The sequence below is a fragment of the Primulina eburnea genome, chromosome 17 (assembly GCF_022965805.1).
Source record: "Primulina eburnea isolate SZY01 chromosome 17, ASM2296580v1, whole genome shotgun sequence".
Lineage (NCBI taxonomy): Eukaryota > Viridiplantae > Streptophyta > Magnoliopsida > Lamiales > Gesneriaceae > Primulina > Primulina eburnea.
This window is the reverse complement of record NC_133117.1, coordinates 12,270,249-12,286,324: the sequence shown is the minus strand read 5'-3', so window position 1 is coordinate 12,286,324 and position 16,076 is coordinate 12,270,249. Positions and strand designations below refer to the sequence as shown.

Sequence of the window (16,076 nt, the reverse complement as noted above, 5' to 3'; positions counted from 1 at the left end):
ATTTCAGTTTCGTATTCTATCTTTCAGTCAGTTAATTTCCGCAACTACTCTAGTTTAACTGATTGTTATTGACCAACAAGATTCCAAGATTCAGTTTTTCACCAAACTGAACTCAAATATTATTAAAGAACAATTTTGATTGTAAGTGTTTATTCAACCCCCCTCCCCTTCTAAACACTCTTGTTACGACAACCGATCCTATCACTCTCACTGTCATCGAGCCTTATAAGGAGATTGTTTATTTGGTGGATTCCCTAAGTCATCGCATTTGCGATGAGGATTGGAAATATGTTGTGGAAATGTGAGTTCATATTTCATTTTAATGATGCGTTTCATTTAATGAAAAAACACTCATATATCAACTATGTTCAATATTAATGAAGGGCGTTGACATTGTTTAACTCAACTAAGAGAAGGAAAGGAAGAAAGCGTGTACAATGGGAAGTCATAAAGGTATGTGTATTTCTCATTCGAGCTAATATTTTAATGTGTATATTTGTCATTAACAATTTGACATTTTAAAGGCTCCTAAGCAACCGGGTGCGAAACAATGTGGTTATTACGTGATGAGATTCATGAGGCAGATTACTGAAGAAGTTGCAACTCTTGAGGGGGATTCACTATGATCGATAGTAATATTATCTTACTTATCTAAAATAATTACAAGTTATCCAGCTACTTATCATTTTGAAAATTCATTAAGTTGTGTTTTTTACTAATATACTTTTTGTTTGTGCTCATAGTTCACAAAAACAGAGTATTCTATGGAAGAAATTGATGAGGTGTGCACCGAGCTGGCCGAATGCATACATGATCATATTTATGAATAGGTAGGACAAGATTTCATCTTATTTGAAAAAATACAGCTCATATTGAACAAATTTGTACTTTATTGTTATAGTTTTTAACATGTTTACGGGCTGTTTCAGAAATAGTCATTTTTCACATTATTTAGCTTCTAAGTTGGGTGAAATTCTTGTTTCTACTTTAAGATTTTTATAACATCTTCTCTCTGTATTTCAAAAGTGATTATTTTGGTTTCTTGCATTTTTACTTTCAGTTTGTGGATCAACAATACAAATAATAATGGATTGACGTGTGATTTTTTTTTGTTGCACGTTTGTTGGTTCATGACATGTGGATCTCTTCATTGCTTTCGGGATATTTTGAAAGAATGCGATAATTATAGGTGATATGTGTGTTGTATGATCTGGCTGTGTAGATGATAGGTGTGATGTATGGTCTAGCTATGTAGGTGATAGTTGTGGTGTATGGTTGTATTTAAATTTATTTCGAATATATATTGTTGTTTTGTGTTTTAAAATTTTCTGGTATGTCCTACTTGCGGGGAGGTTATGCCAAAAAATTTCTAGCCCCTGAGGTCCGTTTTAAAGTATTTTAACCCATTTTTTGTTGCAGATTTTAATCCAACCATTAAAATTATGTGGTTTTTATTTTCACGGGCACTGTTATGATGTTTTGGAAGATGCACCAGCAGAGAAATTCATTCCAACAAGCTACATAAGATATTTTGGAGTTGATATGCATGTGCAAGTCTTGGTTGTAGGGTATTTTTATTTTTGTGAACTTGACTAAGTTTTTGGAATATGGTTACGTACTTTTTTTTAATTGTTGGTTTGGTAGATTACAAGTCTATGAATGACATATTTCTGTTGTATGCATCTAGTTCTTGATCAAGTATATATGTTGATGTTTGAATTGATTTTATGTAAGGTTAAAATTATTATATATATAAGACAACAGTTTAAAATGATTTTACAACAGTTTGTGATATTCACGGAAAATTTAAGGTCCAATCCCAACAAGCGTCACTAGTCCAGACTCGGGTTTCAAAATTACCGTGAGCCTGAAAATCACAAATAAGACCGTTAGAAGGGGGCCAGGAGGGTGTCCTGGCGTAGCCCCTCCGATTCTCAAGTCAGAGACTGAGGATATATGGGGGGAGCAGCTAAGGGTGCTGCTGAAAATAATATAGTGAATTCTGAATTAAACACTCAAACCTGATATTTATAGGAGAATACCTGGGCTCTTGATGGGCCTGCCTTCCATTTGGGCTAGGGATGATGGGCCAAAGGTAATGGGCCCATCCATGGGGTATCACCAGTCTCCCCCTCCCGAGTCAAACTGAATCATAGGTTCAAAGTTCGATTTATTGTGTTGTCCTTGGTTTACAAGGCGCGAATTTTGCAGTATTCCTCTGCAATTCATTCACCAGCTCTCCCCCTTACTACGCCTCACCTGCGTGTTAACCTTAACGCCACTTCACCATCACCTCGCCATCACTCGCGCCACCATCTCACCTATCCATCGCCTCTCCTATCAGTGCGCATGTCTCGTCCAGCTTCACCATCTCCCTGTGCGAGTGCGAGCCCTCGCCCGTGTGCGTCCTCGCCCGAAGTCCCCACCTCCCCGTGCCTAGGCAAGCACAACCTCGCCCCGCGCGCCCAGCACGCCGCACACCCTCGCCCAACGCACTGCCATCTCCTCGCCAACCTCACCAACCTCCTTGCACAAGCTCGCCTCCTCGTCTCGCCCTTCCCTTCGTCCATCACGCATGCTCGCCCTCACCATCTCGCCATCCTCTTCGCCCATAACGCAAGCTCGCCCCATCGCCTCGCAATCCCCCAAGCCACTGCTCGCACGCTCGCCTGTGCGCCTCGCCCAACGCCCACACATCTTCGTCTCACCTCGCCCAAGCCACTGTGTGCCCGCACTCGCACGCTCGCCCTGCGTGCTCTCCCGTGCGCCTCGCTCCTATCACCGCGCGCCGCCACTCGCACGCTCGCCCTGCATGCTCGCCCTTGCGCCTCGCCCCTGCACTCGCATGCTCGCCCTTGCACGCTCGTCCTGCATGCCTAGCCCTCGCCTCCCCTTTACCTCGCCTTGCCTACCTCCTTCGTTCTCGCCCCCATGCCCGTGCTCGCCCGTAATTTTCGCAGGAACAAAATAAATTTTTCTATCATCTTCTGCTCTCGTCGCCCCCATATTCAGGGTCATCAATTAAGCTTTTGCAGGAAAATAATTCACACTTCCATGCGACCTTGACTCTGCTAAAATAGTCATTAGCAGGAAAAATAAAACTTCAACCTCCTCACCATCTAACTCCACTGCTAGGCCGGGCCTAAGTAGGAAAATGAAAATCCTTCACCCTCACCCTCTAACTCCTTTGTTAGGCGACGCCATAGCAGGAAAATAACATTTTTCTTTTCTCAAACTCTGCTCCTCTGCTAAGCGATGCCTTAGCAGGAAAATAAAATTCTTCTCCTCCACAACTCTGCTCCTCTGCTAAGCGGTGGCTTAGCAGGAAAATAAAATTTTCTCCTGCACAACTCTGCTCTTCTGCTAGGCGGTGCCTTAGCATGAAAATAAAATTTTTCTCCTCCCCAACTCTGCTCCTTAGCTAGGCGGTGCCTTAGCAGGAAAATAGAATTTTTCTCCTTTCTCACTCTGCTCCTTTGCTAGGCGATGCCATAGCAGGAAAATAAAATTTTTCTTCTCCTCAACTCTGCTCATCTTGTAGGCGATGCCTTAACAGTAAAATAAAATTTTTCTCCTCCTTAACTCTGCTCCTCTGCTAGGCAGTGCCTTAGGAGGAAAATAAAATTTTTCTCCTCCCAAACTCTGCTCCTCTACTAAGTGATGTCATAGCAGGGAAAAAAAATTTTCTCCTTCACAACTCTGCTACTCTGCTAGGCAGTGCCTTAGCAGGAAAATAAAATTTTTCTCCTCCCCAACTCTGCTCCTCTGTTAGGCGGTGCCTTAGCAGGAAAATAGAATTTTTCTCCTTCCTCACTCTACTCCTCTGCTAGGCGATGCCATAGCAGGAAATAAAATTTTTTTCCTCCCCAACTCTGCTCCTCTGCTAGGCGATGCCTTAACAGGAAAATAAAATTTTTCTCCGGCCAAACTTTGCTCCTCTGCTAAGCGATGCCTTAGCAGGAAAATTTAATTCTCCTCCTCCACTATGCTCCTTTGCTAGGGGATGCCTTAGCAGGAAAATTTAATTCTCTTCCTCCAATCTGCTCCTCTGTTAGGCGGTGCCTTAGCAGGAAAATAGAATTTTTCTCCTCCAGTCTGCTCCTCTGCTAGGCGACGCCTTAGCAGGAAAATTAAATTTTATTCTTTACTCCACTCTGCTCCTCTACTAAGCGATGCCTTAGTAGGAAAAATAAAATTTAATTATCCTCCTCCACTCTGCTCCTCTGCTAGGCGATGCCTTAGTAGGACAATAAAATTCTTCTCCTCAACTCTGCTCCTCTACTAGGCGACGCCTTAGCAGGGAAATTAAATTTTGTCTCTACTCCACTCTGCTCCTCTACTAGGCGATGCCTTAGTAGGAAAAATAAAATATTATTCTCCTCCTCCACTCTGCTCCTCTATTAGGCGATGCCTTAGCAGGAAAATAAAATTCAAAATTCTTCTCCTCCACTCTACTTCTCTGCTAGGCGATGCCTTAGCAGGAAAATTTAATTTTGTCTCTACTCCACTCTGCTCCTCTACTAGGCGATGCCTTAGTAGGAAAAATAAATTTAATTCTCCTCCACTATGCTCCTCTATCTCGGGATTCTCCCCACCTTGGAGGGGTTGCGTCTCTTCAACCCTTCTCTGATGTCCCTCAGCATTCTCCTCTCGCTCCTGGCGAATGGCTTGTCCTTCAGCAAACATAGACTCTTGGTTTTTCTTCATGGCCTCGTCCACCGTCCGGGTAATAAATTGGCCCAATTTTTCCAGGGTCAAGTTCCTCACATTCTCATTGGGACGTGTTCGCTCGACCCTTGTCTCGTGAAAGGGCTGATCGGCTCTTGTCTCTTGACGAGGTTGTTCCTGCCTCGTCTCAAGATGCGGTTGTTCCTGTCTTGTCTCAACGTGAGATTGTTCAGGTCCCCTATGAGGACGCGATGATGCTGAGGTAGCTCTTCTACTCCCTATCATGTCTACCTTCTCTACGTCTCAACTCAAAGTTCCCACAGACGGTGCCAAGTGATACTCACGGGAAATTTAGGGTCCAATCTCAGCAAGCGTCACTAGTGCAGACACGGGTTTCAAAAATACCCTGGGCCTGAAATCACAAATAAGACCGTTAGAAGGGGGCCAGGAGGGTGTCTTGGCGTAACACCTCCGACGCTAAAGTCAGAGACTGAGGATATATGGGGGGAGCAGCTATGGGTACTGCTGAAAATAATATAGTGAATTCAGAATTAAACACTCAAACCTGATATTTATAGGAGAATACCTAGGCCCTTGATGAGCCTGCCTTCCATTTGGGCTACGGATGATGGGCCAAAGGTAGTGGGACCATCCATGGGGTATCAGTGTGGTAAAATGATTATATATATGACAACAATTTTAAAATGATGTAAATCAAAGCCAAAGACAACAGATTTAAAATGTTGTAAAACTGTTGTATATTGTAGCGAAAGACATCGGTTTAAAAACATTGACAAACTGTTGTCGAATGCGATAAAATGCAACAGTTAAAAACCGTTGTCGTTGCTATAAGACAACGATTTTTAAGAGCTACGACAACGGTTTTTCACTGTTTTCTTCGAGCGAACATAGGACCTTTAATAACGTTTTTTTTTTGTGCTACGACAACGGTTTTTCACCGTTGTCTTTAGTCGTCTAAGACAACGGCGGTTTTTCACCGTTGTCTTTAGTCGTCTACGACAAACGGTTTTTCACCGTTGTCTTCGACCGCACCCTTTAATCACAGGGCCTTTAACAACGGTTTTACAAGACCTACGATAACGGTTTTTCACCGTTGTATTTGGCCTTTTTTCTTGTAGTGTAGGATTCTTTTCGGCAATCCTTTTCTATCATCTTGCCTACTACCGGTGACATTTTTTCCTTCAAATAATAAACAAACAGTTTTGGTTAAGTAGTTGGCAGGACTCTGATTAACAGTTTAGCTTAGGAAAGATATACGCATGAAAATTTATTTTCCTTCTTGAATTTAGTTTTGCTCGGCTCCCCTTTTGTATCATTTTTCCTCATGTCAGTGAACTTTTTGCCTTTCAAATAGTAAACTAACAGTTTTCCATAAGTAGTCAGTAGGACTCTAATTAACAATTTATATTAGGAAATATATATGCATGAATAATTAGTTTTCTTTTTGAATTCAATTCGGCTAGGCTCTGTAATTAGTTGTCCTTTGACCAGCTTGACTTCTTTTCGGCAACCTTTTGAATCAACTGCCTGCTATCAATGAAGTTTTTTCCTTCAAATAGTAAACTAACAGTTTTTCTTATGCTGATGGTAGGACTTTGATTAACAGTTTAGTTTAGGGAACTTATGGGAATGTATAATCAATTTTCTTATTGAATTTAGATCGATTAGGCTATGTAATTATCTATTGGATCATCAATCATGTTATTCACCAAAACATAAATGTTCTAACCTATAGATACGTATTTGAACACTATTGCATACTATCTATTTCTGATATCACCTTTTAGACAAGTAACATATAGGAGAATGATACGAATTAAGTCAATTTTCAGTCTCGGTACATTAACCTGTATTGTTTTTCGAACTTCGATCTTTTTTTACGAAAAAATGAAAATGACAACAAAATTTTTTTACCCAATGGCCAGGTTGGCCGAGTTAGAAAATAATTGAGGATTTTGGTTTTTTTGTAGGAAAATAGCATAAAAAACAAAAGTCTTCATGTTTTTAAAAAAGAATCTATCAAAAAATCCACACTCAATAACCAAAGCTTGAATATGCATCTTCTCGATGGACTTTGTTTTTTCTTTTTATTTTATTTGCTCAGATGGAATTTTTTTTTTAAAAAAAAACTACATATACTAATTTCCCACCCCAAAAAATCCACAAATTATTTACCATCTCAGCATAACATCCGCAAGCTAGTTAACTTTTGGTGGTCAATTTCATTTTTTAGCCAAAAAATACGACTTAAATTGGAAAAAAAATATAAGTTACTGCATGGAGACTGCAAATTGTCTCATAACAATGCTGAAATTGGAAAACAGGTAAGTTATGAGGCCAAAATCAAATTTTTCCTTATTCAAATTACTCTTGAAATATAAAATATTTTCTTATTATTGATAAAATTATTTTTTAAACTTATTTTAAAAGAGAAAGATACTATTTTGCCTCACTTGTGGAGTGGTCCCGTGTCACTCATCAACTCACTTCTTCGAGAAAATAAGAGGGAAGATAAAACCATGGAAGGAAATGACAATATTTTGGGTTAATAAATGTTGATAGAATATTAATGATGTTGCAGTTTCAAGAAGTTTATGTTAGAGAAGATTTCCTGCAAACCAACGGTTGGCTAAGGAATTTATTGACTCAAATGTAATAAACAATCTTTATTTTAATATAATTTAACTTTTTATGGTCTTGTTTCCTTTATCTGTATACCCATGCAATCACTATAGCTAAAGTCTTTGATTATACTTTATTACAAATGAATCGTAATTCGATGTTGAAACTCATTTTTAAACACTATATAATCTAACTTCATTCCAAGTCGATTCAGCCACCTAAAACATGAATAAAGGTTGCTTGAGCTCGAGACTAGCATATGTAATGTTATGTACCGCGTTTCTTGGTAAGGGCATAGCGATGTCCTAACATGCAGATGGGTAGTCATATGATGATTATACTGAACTAATCTCTCTCGGACTTTCCAAGTGGTAATCATTCATCGAGAGGATAAGTTCGTGATTATGATTATAACGGCCCGGAAATTCGTGTTTGAAAATTTGCGGAAAAATTAAAATTTTCTTTTTAAAATAACCAAAATTGCCTCATTCACGAACTAAATTGATAAATCAAGTTTAATGTTTAAAATTTGCAGCGGAAGAAATTATTTAAGGTAATCCAACACTGATAAAATGTTTGAGAATAAAAAAAATGGTAAGTGCAGTAAATGAGGTCCTCGGGTTCCACTACTGCTGACCCAAGCTATCTCACTGGTCCCCGCCCTCGAAATTGTTCATATTTAATTATGTTGGTTAATTATATTACGTGCAAACATTCATTTTGAGATTTATGCGATATTGCTTGTGGCCATCTCACTATCATGGGAGCATTATTTCACCCGGTCGCCAGTTACCAGTCAGTTCAATTATGTACCACCCAGTATACTGTGGCATTAGTCTGATCAGACGTTCATTACTTCACCCGGTCGCCAGTTATCGGTCATGGGAGCATTGTATTATCCGGTCGCCAGTTACCGGTCAGTTCAGTTCAGTGCAGGGGCCACTTGCGTAGACCATAATCTCAACAGAAAATTTACGACATGCTATTTTATTACAGGGCTCCAAGGAGCAAACATTTTCACTATGATTTTCAGTTCAGTTAGCATCAAAATAACGGCAAACCTTTGCACCAAATTCAGAGACCGTGAGCAACAACAAAAAGAATGAGGGATACAAAAAATGTTCGAAAGTTCCCTTCCCTGCGGCTGGACCATATCATACACACACAGATAAATATACATATATATTACGTGAATGATGCAGCACAAGGGGATACAAAACATGCCTTAATGAGAAGAAGAACCAAAAACGAAGCAAATGGAGACCCGGGTGAAATTTTATTGCAAGAACAAGCCAAACACCGAAAGCTTCCAGCTGCTGGGTGATGAAACTGAGGGGTGGGAATCTGAAAGAGGTGGGTGTCGGCTGAGATGGGATTAGGTTTAGGGCAAATGGTGTTTAATTGTTAATTAAATAGATAATGAATAGGTTAATGGGCTGCAATTGTATTTTAAAGGTTTATAAAAGAGTTTTAAGCCCAAGAAGTCCAAAAGTTGGCCCAATAATTCCAAACGCACTTCCGAAAAATATTTCGTGTTGAAAAGATTTTGAAAATATTAGCCGAACCATTAAAAAGTCCCGTGATTCGATAAAATTCACGTACCGTTAAAAAAAAATTACTGCGGGTAAGAATACCCGGTAAAATCCCATTATAGAAAAATACAATTAAAAACACCTAAATTAATAAAATTTAATCATTTTATAAAATAATTTTTCCTGAAAATTCTCCGGTCTCCGTTCCTCGTTCGAGCGTGAAATGCATCTAGAAACCCTAATGTATGAAGTGATAAAATTCATGAAATAAATCCCGATCATGCAATAATTATTCATAAAATGCGTGAATACAATTAAACACAAATTAATAAAATAAACATGCATTTTATGATTTAAAAGAATTTAATAAAATACCAAAAAGTTTAATAACTTGCATGCAAGCCAACTTTTAAAATTATATTTACTAACATGCTAAATTACCACTTCTTAAATAAGTCTTTATTAACTTATCTCAATACTCCATCTCCAGTCCGGCCTCACTTATTTAACTGAAAAGGTAACAATTAAACTACTTCGTAAAATAAATAAATTTAAAGAAAAGAATTTAAATACTCATGCAATAAAAATCATTTTAGTTTAAATACTAGAATTATGCATAGCTTCTACGTAGTCTGATTTACGGGTTCTCTCAACTGGTACCAGGATTGCTGCTAAGATCTATATAAGTCCAGGAGGTCTTGGGTTCTAATCCTGGGAAGGCAAAAGCTCCAGTGCCTGAGCTGGAGAAGTTCTATGAGTAATGGGTAATGGGATAACCATGAGGGGACTTAAGCCCAATCGGGAACAGCCCATGTGCATTACAATGATAGTACACCATTAGTCTTTACGACCCGGGACAACACTGAGACTCTATATGCTAGGGCTGTGCTTTGACTCGTTTACCGACTCTAGGAGAGTCATCAGGTGGCTAGATTGAGTACAGTTGCGACACATGTAGGAGCCATTGCATTGTAGTCAGTAATTCACCGCTAAAATAACAAAAATTATCGTTTCAACCCTGGACCTCTAAAATTGACCCGAAGCTTACCAAACTTCTTAAAATATCCCAAAACATATTTAAAAGTGTTCCTAGATGTAAATTAGAGCCTACAAACCAAACTTAATTGATTCGTTTTAAAACTCGAACTGGGGTCTTCAGTTTTAACCCGAATCGACTCAAAACACAACCAAATTTTTTTTCCCACTTATTGTTATATCTTAAAACACTTTAATGATCCTAAATTAATGTCATTAGACCTTCCCACTCACGGCTTCTAATTTCCAGAATATGCTCCAAATCAATCGGTCCTATTCTCTCTTGCCACCTCATGTGCACCTATCTCTTTAAAACTCACACCACAAGCTACCCCTTCGTTTTAGCCATAACCCAGCCCACCTAGGACTTAGACTAGACCCCAAACCACCTAACTGAAACAAGCTCTCAGCCCCATGCACGCATCTAACTAACAAAAACCGAGACATCACTCCAAACCCCTTACCGAAACCAATTCACTCATGACTCCCCTCACGGTTTCTAGGACAAGACCAGCGGCGCCCTTGCTTTTCCAGACCATGGTTCAGACCCACCAGGGTCTATCCATGATCTAGAATCACCAATGCACCACCAACCCGAGCCTATCCCTCGATCTGAAACAAGGCAGCGTGAATCCTTCTCTTCTACACCCCTCGGACCATTGCTGCATCCTCTAGAATCTTACACCGGCCTCTTGACACCAGAAACTAGCTCTAAGCTGTCCCTTAGCATCAAAATAACGGCAAACCTTTGCACCAAATTCAGAGACCGTGAGCAACAACAAAAAGAATGAGGGATACAAAACATGTTCGAAAGTTCCCTTCCCTGCGGCTGGACCGTATCATACACACACAGATAAATATACATATATTGTAAAGGCCCGTATTTCTTATTCATAATTTTGCGGAATTATTAAAATTTTTCTAAATAAATAATTATCTTGTCTTATTTAATAAAAATAAACATGTAAATAATTTTAACTTTAAAATAACAGCGGAAGCAAATATTGTTTTCAACCAACAATTTAAAAATAATCCAACGTAAACATCTACTTAAAAATAATCCAATGTATTAAAACTGAGTTTGAATAATAAAAGGTGCATAAATAATCCAACGTATTAAAACTTAGTTTGAATAATAAAAGGTGCATAAATTAAATCATGAGGTCCTCGGGTTTACTACTGCTGTCCCAAGATCGCTCACTGGTCTCCGCCCGCGGTCTCGACCTCGTCAATAACTACAACAATCAAGTCTAGTGAGTCTAAAGACTCAACATGTATATATCGTGAATAACAAGTAGTTATATCATAAAATCGCATGCATCATAAAAATAAAGTATTGTAGAGCGTATGGTGAAAATCGTATCATGAATAATCATAACATATCATAATTTTTTTGGTAGAGATAATGTTTCTAAGCTAGTGGCCCATAACATAACGTAAACGCCTATCAGACTAAACCACAGTATACTTGGCGGTAGAGATCAATCACAACCCTTGGACTGGATGTCTGTACCCATACATAATCATAAACCTGTCGTAAGTCACAGGGCGGAGAGGTCATTGGTTGCGCCTACCGACTTCCAAACCCATAAGCATAAGGTGGCCACAAGACATATAGCATATATCTCAAAAATAAACATTTTATATTTTTATGCACGTAATATAATTATAACTTTATTTTTTTCGGATGAGTTGAATCGTTCCCAGGCTTGCTGCGACTTACTTCTAATATGTGACACATGCAATAAATCTTAACTTGACAAAAATTTAACAATAGAACAAAAAACGAGACGGTTCGGACCAACAACTTGAGTTTTTAACAATGGCTTCGTACCAACCCGAACCAACATTAAACCGATGTTTAACCATGATTAAAAATACCCCAAACATACTGAAAAATATGCATTATAACTGTAAAACACGAAAATAGGTGAAAGGAATTCAAAAACATAAAACACTCTTTCGAGAGTCATTTTGGCACCTTTCACCGTAAATTCTCGTATGACCTCTAAACTCGACCAAATCACAAACGGCCAAAAACACGACTTTACTAACTCATTAAGGTAGTGTCCAGTGCAAGGCCATGGGCTAAAAGCCAACCATGAATTCAAACCACCTCCAAAACCAAAGATGAAAGTTGCTGTCAAAAAAATCCAGCAGTGGCACTTGTGTGTTTGTGGTGTAACTCTGAAATTTATTGAACATTGGCTTGAACCACCACCCAAGGAATCTTACCAACATTCTAAGGCATGGCTTGTACTATGGCTAAGGGCTAAAAGCCAACCACAAACCAAGCCATCAACTAAGACAATGCACAGCCCAAACCGAGAGTAAATTCTGTGCTGTAGTATTCGAATTAATTTGTTGTCTTGTTTCGTTCCAGTGGCTATATTATCAACCATGGCACAATCTAGACATGAGGGAGTGTTGTATGAACCATGGATATGGGTTAGAAGCCAGCCACAGCCCACCCAAGCACCTCAAAACCGAACTCACTCATACAAAGATCAAAATTTTAAAAAACAGAGGAACCTTTATATGTTGCTGTAAAATCTGATGAACCATGAACCAATCATTTAAAATTCTGACTTGATCACGTCCTACACTTTATAAGGAAGGGTTCTAACCATGGCTATGGTCCTTAAGACAGCCATGATCCGAACTCTCACCTTAAACCACCAAATGATAAAACCTTGGACTCAAATTCTGCACTTAAGGAAAAGTTGCTGTCATTAATTGTTTGTGCGTGTATGGATGTAAACCAATGAACCAATAACACTCTAACACACTCTAATTCATGCCTAGTAGCAGCCATGTGTGCCTGGAACCGAGAAACTCCCTGTAAGCAACCAAAAACACACCAAACCGTGAAGTGGAAAACAAGAGAGCCAAGAAATTCTGTGCAGATTTTTGCTTGGATGTTGCTGTCATTTTCGTGATGTTGCTTGAATCATGAACATATACTGCTTAAAATATCCAATATGACTTGATTGAAGAGCAAAGAAATAATATATACATGCCTGGAATTTGTTTTGACAAAAACAAATCAGTATGACGAATACGACGCAACGGAGTCGGAGTTGGATCTTCTTTTCTTTCCTACTTTTCTGCTGCTGTTCTGTCAAGATTCTAAGCTACTGTTTTTCTGATATTTTCGAATGTAATGGTGTGTGGTTGCTAGACAATAGAGGTGAGTATTATAGGAGGTGATAAATAGGCATTGAAGTGCATTTAGTTGAGAGTTACATGTGAAGGAATAGAAAGGAACTTGAATTGTTTTCCTTCCCTAGCTGTAGCTGTTCTTATTCCCTCCTCCTTGCTGTCAATTTACGATTTCATTAGTTTATTGCTTCTGATAATTTCGAGTATATAGGAGGTAGGAATGTTATGTAGGGGAGATGATGGCTACAAGAGGTGTTAAAGGTGTCATTATAAGCATTAAAGTGGGAGTTAAGAGTCAAGGATTTGAATGGCTTCTTCTTCCCTTGTTTATTGTTGCTGCTTTTCACGATTTTGCTCAGCTGTACTCTTCTGATTTTTCGAGCATATTAGTGTAGGATATGTAAGTAATGAAGATGAATGTTATAGGTGGTGTTAAATGGGTCATAACATACATTAAAATGGGAGTTACAAGCGAAGGAGGTGAATGGTTTTTGAAATGCTTCTCCTTCCTTTGCTAGCCGATGATTTTGTTCTTATTTTTGCTGTACGATCAGCTCACTTTCTGTAAAAGCCCGTATTTCGTATTCATAATTTTGAGCAATTATTAAAAAAAATTTAAATAAATAATTATCTTGTTTCATTTAATTAAAATAAACATGTAAATAATTTTAACTGTAAAATAACAGCGGAAGCAAATATTGTTTTCAACCAACAATTTAAAAATAATCCAACGTAAACATCAATTTAAAAATAATCCAACGTATTAAAACTGAGTTTGAATAATAAAATGTGCATAAACTAAATCATGAGGTCATCGGGTTTACTACTGATGTCCCAAGATCGCTCACTGGTCTCCGCCCGCGGTCTCGACCTCATCAATACCTACAACAATCAAGTCTAGTGAGTCTAAAGACTCAACATGTATATATCGTGAATAACAAATAAATATATCATAAAATCGCATGCAACTTAAAAATAAAGTATCGTAAGGCGTACGGTGAAAATCGTATCATGAATAATTATAACTACGTGCATATCTGAAAATTATACGTAAAAGCTTTGCTCCATAGAGCTCTGTCATAACATATCATAATTTTCTGTAGAGATACTGTTTCTAAGCTAGTGGCCCATAACATAGCGTAAGCGCCTGATCAAACTAAACCACAGTATACTGGGCGGTAGAGATCAATCAAAGCCCTTGGATTGGATGTCCGTACCCATACATAATCATAACCGGTCGTAAGTCACCGGGCGGAGAGGTCCTCGGTTGCGCCTACCGACTTCCAAACCCATAAGCATAGGGTGGCCACAAGACATATAGCATATATCTCAAAATAAACATTTTATATTTTTATGCACGTAATAAAAGGATTTAAAAGGATATCTTCCTGATTTGATATGTTAGGATTGTTCTCGACGGAACCAGTATTAGGTTCTTGAGTGTCTTCTGCTGGTATTGGCATATCTAATGTTTGTACTTCTGGTTCCATTATTGGAATGTCTGGTTCTGGATTTTGAACATCCTTGATGTTTGCTTCTACATCATCTTCACTGTCCAGTTCCAAGTGGATCATGTCTAACATGTTACTTAAATATGACGTGTTAGATATTTCAGGAGCACTGCTGTCTTCATCGAAGACAACATGAATTGACTCTTCAACATTAAGAGTTCTATTGTTGAATATTCTAAAAGCTTTACTTGTGGCAGATTAACCAATGAATAGTCCAGCATCTGATTTTGAGTCAAATGCAGTTAAGTGATTTTTGCCATTATTTAGTACAAAGCATTTGCAACCAAACACATGAAAATAAGATACGTTGGGCTTATTCCCTTTCCATATTTCATAAGGAGTTTGATTGTGCCTTTTGTTGACCAGTGTTCTGTTTTTCGTGTAACAAGCAGTGTTAATTGCTTCTGCCCAGAAGCGATGAGAGATGTCTGCATCTGCTAGCATTGTTCTAGCTCCTTCTTTTAGAGTTCTGTTTCTCCTCTCAGATACTCCGTTTTGTTGAGGTGTTCTGGCAGCTGAATATTCATGATGAATCCCCCAAGTGAATATAGAAAAACCATCAATAACAACAAGAGTATATTTCATTCCCCCTAGGCTCATGATAGGGATTGGACCAAATAAGTCCATATGCAGCAATTCCAAACATCTTGAAGTTGATTTGCTATCTTTGTTCTTGAAACTAGATCTTATCTGTTTCCCAAGCTGACAGGCAGAACAAACATGATTCTTAAAAAAATTAATGTCAGGCAAGCTGTAACGCCCCAGATTCGACGACTGTCCTCACTGTACCAAGACGGGTCTTTCCAGCGTGCTTATGTCCTCACTCACACGCACCCTGAGAAATTTCCCAGGAGGTCACCCATCCCAAAATTGTCCCAAGTCAAGCACGCTTAACTATGGAGTACTTATGTGATGAGCTACCGAAAAGAAGATGCACCTTTGTGATATGAGTAGTACCAATCAAATCTTTTAAGCCCTCTTCAACTGTACAGTCCATTACATTGAACAGTCTCGGAATCCCTCTCCTTCCTGTGTAAGAACGGTTCATTCATGTTCCTTCCACCTAGAATCCTGTCAGGAGCCGCTCATTGTCCGTGCCACGTCATGGCACCGACGATCACCCCCCGCCCTATTCGGCCCCGGACCTCACATGTATTCTGCTTTTTGAGATGATTGATTGACTTGAAATTCAGATGATTTAATTTCTTGTGCAAGAGCCAGTGTTTATTACTAAGAGAGGCAACTAAGCATGTAGGAGTATTGATATGATTTGAGTTCCAAGAGACTATGTAGGTGTTGCCTTCTCTCTTTCCAGTTAATACAGTAGATTCAGCAGAATCTTTAACTATACACGAGTGCTTCTGAAAAGCTACAGAATAACCATTATCACATAGTTGACTAATGCTAATCAGATTGTAACAAAGGTTCTCAACTAGTAGCACATCATTAATGGTTATGTATTCATGGATAATCTTACCCTACCCACGATTTTACCTTTTGAGTTGCCTCCAAAGGTTATGTTTGG

The 16,076-nt window shown here is 38.8% G+C and overlaps 1 long non-coding RNA gene across 1 annotated transcript; it reads left to right on the top strand.

Annotated features, from left to right (window-relative positions):
* Positions 1–203: 203 nt before the first annotated feature.
* Positions 204–1,672, top strand: LOC140818838 (uncharacterized). Its single transcript, XR_012115079.1, has 5 exons — positions 204–301; positions 384–453; positions 525–632; positions 744–830; positions 1,487–1,672. It is a non-coding gene; the product is annotated as an uncharacterized lncRNA (long non-coding RNA).
* Positions 1,673–16,076: the final 14,404 nt, after the last annotated feature.